Here is a 9,787-nt window from a genome sequence, read left to right as displayed (position 1 = left end):
AGATTGTATGATAAATCACTAATAGCTCAAGGCAATGCAACGTTACAATCTAATGCAGCATGAAAAGTGGAGCATTATTTGAATATATGCATTTATAAATCACGTGTCCTACAATCTGTAGCGTTAAAAGGAGTGTCACTGCTGCACCATAGTGTATCTGTGGAAGCTGAAAGGCTCCATCTGCAGGCTTCTAACGGTATTACACCTTGTCTTCTCTCCAGGAATCTTCTGTGTTAGGATTAAGTTTAGAGCCTGTAATTGCTGTGTTTGTGGGGATTGGGCCCAGTGTACACTGTGAACACAGACAATGGTTTTAGCATTCGGATTTCATGGATTTGTGAATGCTGCCAGCTGCTGGTTTGTTTTGCTGTTTTTGCAATTTCTTTTGATATCCCCTATAGTCCAAGAACAAAAACAAATTAATTTAAAAATAAAACGTCCACTTGTGCATATTACTTTTGACCTCTACCTCATAATATAGAGAGTCCCATGTGACAGCTATGACTCACATCAGAGGGCTTAAATATAACAACCCTCATATACAATGTAAATTACAAAAACTAAAACAAAGAAAAGGAAAACAAAACAACGACAAAGAGAAGAGAAGAGGCAATACCATTAGAAAAATAATTGAGGCTTTGTATTTAGACCTTATCATAGAGTGTATGTTATGCTGTACTCTTCTCACAACTGTGACTTTCCCAGGAGACTCAAGCCTAGTTCTGTGTGACCTTGTGGCGCAATGGTAGCGCGTCTGACTCCAGATCAGAAGGCTGCGTGTTCAAATCACGTCAGGGTCAAATGCTTTCACTGTTACTTTGTCATTTATGACACGGGTGTCAAACATGCGGCCCAGGTGCAAAAACCAGTCCGCCAGAGAGTCCAATCCAACCCGCGGGATGACTTTGCAAAGTGTAAAAATTATTTATTTTGATCATAAAGTAAAATACTGTTCCAGATATCTGTGTCAAAATGTTTTTGTGCCTTTGTAGATACACTGTGATCTGTAAATTGTAATGCACATGTGTAAATGATAAACTGAGGAATACTATTGTTGAAATTGCAACATTTTTCTTAAGAAATTTCAGGTTGTAAAAAGATAGTTCATTACATTTGAACATTTTCAGTATGTATTTATACTTTTTTGCACTAAAACAAAGGGAAGAATTTGGAGTTGACGTTATATATAGGTTATGATGCTGTGACTTTACTGGTCCGGCCCACTTGAGATCAAATTGTGCTGTATGTGGCTCCTGACCACACTGTGAGAGTCCAATTGTAATATTGTATTTTTAAAAAAAAATTTTTTTTTTAACATATATAGACACTACATAAGACAAACTTCCACATCCAAGACATAACAAAATGAAGTACATTAACAGTCGCACAAATAACATAATTAAATGAAATTAACTACACAAACATGTGCGTAGGCTATGTAAGGAGATATACAAACATGTAGGCAGATATGAAAGGCTTCAATCCTTCTCCCAGCATAGGAACATTAATCATCTCCAAGTTGCTGACCCAGAGTACCCTCTAGATCCGCATGTTCCAGATAGTTAAGTAACTGGCCCTATACTTTTTTAAATAGTTCTTGTGTTCCTTTAATTGAATAGGTTATTTTCTCTAATGAGACACATGCAGACAATTCTTTTAGCCATTTACCAATACTTGGACTATCATGCGTTAGATTTAAAAAGATTTGTTCTTTCTTCCTTATGTTGTGTTCTTTTGGGTAACACCCTAACAAAAGAAGCCTGGGCTCCATGCTTAACTGCAATGATAAAATCTCTTCTATCATACATTTAACCTCTTCCCAAAACGTTTTTATCTTGGTACACTCCCAAACACAATGGAAGAACGTTCCCTTGGATTGTCCACATTTAAAACATAAGTCTGGGATATTACCATTAAATTTGTTTAGCTTTTCTGGAGTAATATATGTACGCATCAGCCAGTTATATTGTAAGAGCTCAAGACGGGTATTCGCTGTTTGTGATTGCGCTTTCCTGCAGGCACCTTCCCACTCATCAATTGAAATGTCTTCTTGTCTTCGCTTCGGAGGACTCAGGGGACGCAGATATAAGCAAGTTATAAAGTGCAGAAATTAAGTTTTCCCCCCTACAGTCCTTTAATACTATTTTCTCTAGTGGTGAGTATGGAGGTATAGATAATAATTGTTTTTGGTTTGCTCCAATAAAGCTTCTAATTTGTAAAAATTTGCAAAAAAAATTCTGTGGAATGTTGTGTTTACTTGCAAGCTCCTCAAACGACATCAGTTTATCATCATTGAGCCGATATAGATCCTTAATTTTCTGTACACCCTTATCTGACCAAACCTTAAACCCACTATCAGCTCTGCCTGGAGTGAAGTCATCATTTCCCCAAATTGGACTAAAACGTGAGAGAGAAAGTACTTCCTCACTTCATGCCAGACTCTAATCATGTTCCTAGTAATAGGGTTAGTGGGTTTTTTTTGTAAGTTTCTTGAGACTAGTTGAGTACAAATACATGGGAAGAGGTAGCTCTAAAAATTGGTACTCCATCTCTCTCCAGGCAGGGAGGTTGTTGTTTGCAAAATAAAACAAAGTAGTCCTTAACCTTCCTAATAGTCCCCCCCCCTATCATAGGGCATATACAGGAGGGTTAAGTGCAAGCGGGCTCGTTTGTTGTTCCACAAAAAACTTCAAAATAATTTCCTTAACTTTGAAAATAAGTTTGGAGGAGGAGGCAGGGGGATGTTTTGGAATAGATACAGCAACTTGGGTATGTAGTATGTTCATTTTTAATATATTAATTCTCTCAATTAAGGAGATCGACATCGACTTCCCTCTATCAATTGTGCTGGTAATTGACTCCATAATAGGATCGTAATTAGAATTCACCACATCTGCTAGTGATTAATTTGGCCTGCCCTGGTGTGTGGTGTCTGGCCGCCCTGGTGCTTGGGGCTTTGTGCTCGCTGTTTTGAGTTAGCTGTTAGCGCTTCTAGCTGCTAGCTGCTAGCTGCTAGCTGCTAGCTGCTAGCTGCTAGCTGCTAGCTGCTAGCTGCTAGCTGCTAGCTGCTAGCTGCTAGCTGCTAGCTGCTAGCTGCTTTCCCGTGTCGTCTCCTTCTGCTGAATGACCAACGGCCTCAGACCATCTCGTCACTCATTGGTCAGTTAAAACCAGCCGTTGCGCGTTGCTCATTGGTCAGTTACAACTGAACACGATTGTCCATTGGTCAGTTACAGCTGAACACGTTCGATTCGTTTATTCAGGAAGTGACAAAGTGTCAAATCTATTCGAACTGATAGCAAAGGAGTTTCCCTTCATATAGATGTCAAATAAACCATATTATTTTTCTGTATTTTGATTTGGAAGCCTTTAAACCTCCCCAACTGCCAACTGCGGTGTGAGGCACTGATCTGTGACTTTTCCCTGTAATATCACTGCTAAATGCTTTAAAATACTTTATAATCCCACTAAAGCTAGTTTATAAATGTATTCTCTAAAGTTTGCTGGTAATTAAGCCCTATAAAACATTTCATATATATTTCAGACACTTATGAATCATTGTCTGAAGCACAGTGTAACTGTAAGCGCGTCACTTCCGGTACGTTTGTCTTGCTGGTTGTGTACTTCAGCTGTTCAATTCATTTTGTTATATTCTTGATCACATCGGCTAACTACTTGTCAGTTATCTAAACCTACACGTGCACTTCTTAAGCACTTACAACTCTCTCCTTATCCTTCTTCTCTTAGTGACTCTCGCTTAATCCTCAGTTGTTAACACTCCTTTTGGCTCTGCTAACGTTAGCTACTGTAGCTTGGCAGCTAGCGATGACATCTCTCTCTTCCTTTTCTGCTCTGTTGGGCCAGATAATTGGCTGACTTTCTGGGGAACTCCTGGTCTGATTAGCAGTGACGGCATCCATCCTACTGATGGAGCTGATCTCATATCTACTAATATTACAAAGTTTATAAATGGACCTAATCTATGACAACCCGGAGTTGAGACCAGCAGGCCGAGTTGCACTTTTACACACTTCTCTGTTCTTCCTTCTGGGCAGTCGCTCATTCAAATCCCCATAATGACTGTGATTGCCCCATGACCACTGAATATAATCAAATCAATGTTAAACAGAGGGGGTGTTATACAAAAAAACCTAATAAAAATTAACACCACCGCTGCTAAAGTGCAACTAAGTAGAAAAATTAAATGTGGGCTCTTAAACATCAGATCGTTGTCATCTAAAGCTGGACTAGTAAATGATTTAATATCAGATAATAAGATTGATTTATTTTGTCTCACTGAGACTTGGCTGAGACATGAAGAATATGTCAGTCTAGATGAATCCACTCCGTCTCGCCATAATAATACTCACGTTCCTCGAGGCACAGGCCGAGGAGGTGGAGTTGCAGACTCAAGCTTATTAATCAATCCTAAACCTAAAAGCCTTGTTCTTACACTTTCAACCCCAACATGGAAAACAATAAAGCCAATTTAATTTGTTTTACTGTTCTGAATTTATATCTGAATTCTCAGAATTTAGTCCTTAAAACAGATAAAGTAATTATCGTAGGTGACTTTAATATTCATGTGGATATCGATAACGACAGCCTTAATAACGCGTTTATCTCATTAGATTCAATTGGGTTCAGTCAGAATGTACATAAACCAACTCACTGTTTAAACCACACCCTGGACCTTGCAAAAAGTCCAGGGTTGAATCAACTCCCAGAGTTGATTTCAACACTTTTTCAGGGTTTATATTGGTCCACACTTTTAAATGAGTTAAATGAACACTTTCATAATAGTTAAATATGTAACACTGTGCCAGAGTTCCTTCTTCAACTCACAAAACAGAGTTAAAGTAACACTAATTAATATGTTATTAAATAATATATTAATTGATTCCAATAAGCAAATCCATTTTCATGGTATAATGTCAAAACTTTCATCTGAAACATTGTATGAGTTTGAATATCAAATGGCTTATGGAATTTATGCTCCGACATTTTTATTATGAACCTTTCCTCACTTTGTAACACTCGAAATGCATTCCCGTTTTCGTTTCCTGTAGGAATAATGTCACTAAACAACAGTGGGATGTTGTTCACAAGACACAATGTCTGAATAGAATTCAAACCAATACCATTGCCAGCAATGTCCAAAATGATCTTTGTGGGACATTTCTTTCGTTCTAAAAATCCGTAGTCAAAACCATAAATCCTGGAAAGTAAGTTCTGTGATATTAAGTCTTTTGTGAGATATTCAAAAAGCAATTTAATCTCACACTGAGTCACACCCTCAAAAAGGTCATGCATCAAGTGAGTAATTATTACAAACATGGAAATACTTCAATGAGTTAAGGGTACAAGTCTTTTTCAAACCATACAAGGAGTTCAATTGTGGGTTGCCTTGGAGACATTTGTAATGCATATCAAACATATTTTGTCCACGAAGGATCACTTTGGGATCTTCCTCACTGTATACTGTTTGAAAATCATGACTAAGGCCTTGGGTTTCCAGTAATTTTATATAATTTATCAACGGTTCCAGTATAACACCATCAACTTCTGGCTGCTGGGATACAAATTCTGACACATGAAACCGGTCAGTATTGTTTTAGCTTCTTACTCAGAGAGTGAGACCGGTACTAGCTGGTCAAGCAGTCTGGCTCTCAAGTCTCTGACTCTGGGTGACTCCTTCATTTTCCCCACATCAATGTTATACACTGTTGTCTGCAAGAATGTGTGCCTGGTGTGGAATGAGATGCTTATCCATGGTAATGTAGAAGCTGTCAATCTTGCTCTTCTGACGCCCAACAGCGAGGAGGTATGGCTGCCGACCCTTCTGGTTGCGGAGATGCTCCTCCAAACTGAAGCACGACTAGGGTTGAGATAAAGAAACCTAACATTACACACAAGAATAATGTGCAGCCACAGAGAAAACTACATTATACAAGTGATGAAGTTATTCAAACATCTTCTTACTGGCTAGTGCAAGATGGGAATGCTTATGAAGACTTCATTTCAATTTCCTTCACTTGTTAACAACCCTCTTTTACACATGTGACTAAGAAGGTCACGTGACAATTATAATCACCTTAATAATATAATTACCTTATGAAAGACTAAAAGTATTTTTGGAGATATGGCAAGTGCTTTAAACAAGCTAAACAAATACAACTCACTTGTCGTCTCATCAAGATCACTTCCTGTGGGACTCTCTGCTGACTGCAACAAGCGACACAACTCTGCGTGTTGAAGTAAGCCACTTAGCCTCTTTTATGACATTTGGACTGAAGAACACATCCCATTTCTGAAGGAGCCTGGAGGATGTTTCATGATCAAATAGGAGGGTGAAGTCTTGATCCACCTTTACGAAAGAAGATATTACTGTTACTACTACAGGAAATGTGTCAAGCCATTGTAAACATTTAATTCCAAACTTACCAATCCTTTGGTATCCAGGGATCTTGGGAAGGTGGAGAGGATATCAACACCTCTGCTTGGGTCATTAACAAGCTTCTGACGATGCTGAAAGGTTTCTCTCATTTTCTGAAAAATCAGGGAATTGTCTGTGGTATGGTTGAGCAAAGACATGTCCTCTTGGCAAGCATCCCCATCCAGCTGTCTTTCTACATTAACAGCTCGTTGGACCTTTGGGAGAAGTGACCATAGGGCTATTTGGTGATGGTGCAGATCCTCGACAAATCTTTCGTTGGATTGCTTTCAGACGCCAAGAAATGTATCCTGTGCTGCTTGTAGCATCATGGAATTGTTCCTGAAAAAAAAACAAAAAATTATTTTGGTCATACTTTAAAGAACTCAAATTTCAATGTCATACAAACGCCGTTGTGTCATAATATGCACGTTTGATATGCAACTTTCATACAAACAATATACAAACAATAATAAGGAATATTACATAGCCTTTCTTGGTATATGGATCCTTGAGGGAAGGGAACGGCGTCACTATCCCAAGAGCATACTCTTCTCTTATAGCTTTAGTGGGGATGTGCCCGAGAGGAGATATTAAATTCCTAATCAAAATGTGCACAATGGGCATGCAGTTATTTGGCACAAATGAAACAATATAAAAAATACACTTATGATTTTCAATCATTTCTATTGTATTGTAGTCAGCACAGCTTCAATCAACTAATAAAGAAAACATGATAACGCAAAACATAATGATAAACAGCTTTTCTAGAGAAAGCGTTAGTAGACACTGCATCAAGTGTATCCTCGATTCTTTGTCTCTTGCTCGGAACCTCATCGACATTCGCAATTGATGCGCTTGAGCTGAAGCTTGATTCGGACTTATCAGAAGCAGAGGAAAAAGGACCATTCAGAGAATCTAAAGAAAAAGAAAAAATATTAATCATTTTATTCTGTTCAGTGAGGTGTTTGATTATACTGGCCTTTTTATCTTACAATCACCTGAGAAAACTATCAGCACCACGTTGCCTCATGCACTGAGGTCTCTGAATATTTCTGTATTAACTTCTGTCTCCGTTGCCTCCTTGGATACAACTTTTGCATCAGGTGGCAGGCAAAATCTCTCAACTACTGGAAAAGACAGATCAGACTGAATGTCACAAAGCAAATTACTTTTCCTGTTAAATACATTGTTCACATAACAACATGTTCACCATTGTATAATACGTAGACAAATCAAGCATTTCCCCTTCACAAAACCGATTCCCTGGTGTATGCTTTACACCAGGGATGGGCAACTTTGAGGATAGGGAGGGCCTCAAAAAATGTGTCCTCACTACCAGAGGGCCACTTTGTGCCCATGCACTTCCATCAGTAGGATACTATAACCCCATCATTTAAATAGCCAACTATAGCGACTCATTTAATGAAAATAACTAAATATATACAGGCAATAAATGTTTATTGTACCAATTTTTATTTTTCAACATGTTTCCACAGCTTTCTCTGTATTACAACAGCACTATGAAACTTTCTATTTTTCATATTCAAATGCATTTAGTAGTCCTAATTCTTAAACTGCTGCTGCAGTGTTTATATGTCGGCTCTGTTCTTGGGTAATGTTTTCTCACATTCGGAGGCATCTTTGCGCATCTCTTCACATGAGGAGAAGTGTGCCAAGTTAGGACTGTCTCTGCAGAGTTGGTCTAACTCTGACATGGTTAACACTGTGAAATAACTCCAACCATAAACACCATTTAAATCAGAAAATGTTAAAGTAACACTTCGTGAGTTGAAATCAACTTGGAAATGTTTAACCCTGAAATGTCAATCCTCCCGTTTTTCCTGGGATTATCCCGTATTTTTCCTTCTATCCCGCTGTCCTCCCGTTTAAATATTTTCCTGTTATTATCCCTTATTTTTAACCTTTCAAAAATGAAAATAGGCCTAATTTAAAAGAAGTGTACAGTAGTAAAGTGGCCTCCGGTAAAGCAGGTGGCAGTATTATGTTTAACTTTAGTTGAAACACATTATCCGCCAGTAAACACACAGAAGAAGAAAACAGGAACAATAACACAGAAGAAGAAGACGAGAACATATGGATGAGAGTCACAGTGACCGGGAGATAGATGGAGACGCAGTTGTACCTGCCAAACAAGTTAAAACTTTATGCGAGTTTGACACCCCTGGATTAGACGCTTTGTTATATGGATTCATTCCTTTGATAAAAAAAAACCCATGTTGTGAATTTCTTACCTGGGGCCCATTGGTAACCAGGAGTCATTTTAGTAAAGTGTCTCATTGCCATCACCCGACGTGATGGTGTATGGATGAAATGCCTGTATTTCACAAAGTTAAATGTCTATTGCACTTGCATGGGGTTCACCCATACAACCCAATGGAGCTCTATGAGACAAACTGATCAAATCAAATCAAATTGATTTATATAGCCCAATATCACAAATTCCACATTTGTCTCAGTGTGCTTTACAGACTGTACATAATACGACACCCTCTGTCCTTAGACCCTCGCATCGCACAAGGAAAAACTTCCTAAAAGAAAGATTCATGATCCTGACGTAAACTTCATCAGTGGCAACCTGCCACATGAAAGACACAGAAACTCCGGGGATGATGCCCCGGATTCTGTGTTAGTAACATACATTTACATAATGCATACAGATAGAGAGGGAGAAGAAGAGAGAGGGAGGGGAGGAGAGAGGAAGAGAAGGAAGAGAGCAGGGAGGTGTCCCCTGGCAGTCTAAGCCTATAGCAGCATAACTAGGGGCTGATCCAAGGCCAACCTGAGCCAGCCCTAACTATAAGCTTTATCAAAAAGGAAAGTCTTTAAATGTGGAGAGGGTGTCTGCCTCCCGAACACAAACTGGAAGCTGGTTCCACTGGAGAGGAGCTTGATAGCTGAAGGCTCTAGCTCCCATTGTGCTCTTAGAGACTCTAGGAACCACAAGTAACCCTGCAGTCTGGGAGCGCAATGCTCTAGTTGGTTTATAAGGTACTATGAGATCTTTAAGATATGCTGGAGCCTGACCATTAATTGCTTTGTAAGTCAGGAGAAGGATTTTGAATTCTATTCTGTATTGTACTGGGAGCCAGTGCAGAGCAGCTAATAATGTAATATGATCCCGTTTCCTAGTTCTTGTCAATAGACGTGCCGCTGCATTTTGGATCAACTGAAGAGTCTTAAGAAACTTTTTGGGACAACCTGATAACTGTTTGTTAAGGTTTGTTGAATTATGCTTTTATGTTACGTTAGATTGACAGTTGGATAGTACTTGCTTACAGTTGACATCAATATTGTGGTCAGAACTTTCAGAGTAGCGTAATGGAAAAGATA

The 9,787-nt window shown here is 38.8% G+C and overlaps 1 non-coding gene across 1 annotated transcript; it reads left to right on the top strand.

Annotated features, from left to right (window-relative positions):
- The first annotated feature begins 728 nt into the window (after nucleotides 1-728).
- trnaw-cca (transfer RNA tryptophan (anticodon CCA)) lies at nucleotides 729-800 on the top strand. The gene has a single exon. It is a non-coding gene; the product is annotated as a tRNA-Trp (tRNA).
- The last annotated feature ends 8,987 nt before the right edge of the window (nucleotides 801-9,787 follow it).

The sequence above is a fragment of the Cottoperca gobio genome, chromosome 20 (genome assembly GCF_900634415.1).
Source record: "Cottoperca gobio chromosome 20, fCotGob3.1, whole genome shotgun sequence".
Taxonomy (NCBI): Eukaryota; Metazoa; Chordata; class Actinopteri; order Perciformes; family Bovichtidae; genus Cottoperca; species Cottoperca gobio.
The sequence above is the reverse complement of the archived record's forward strand: the minus strand, read 5'-3'. Positions and strand labels throughout refer to the sequence as shown.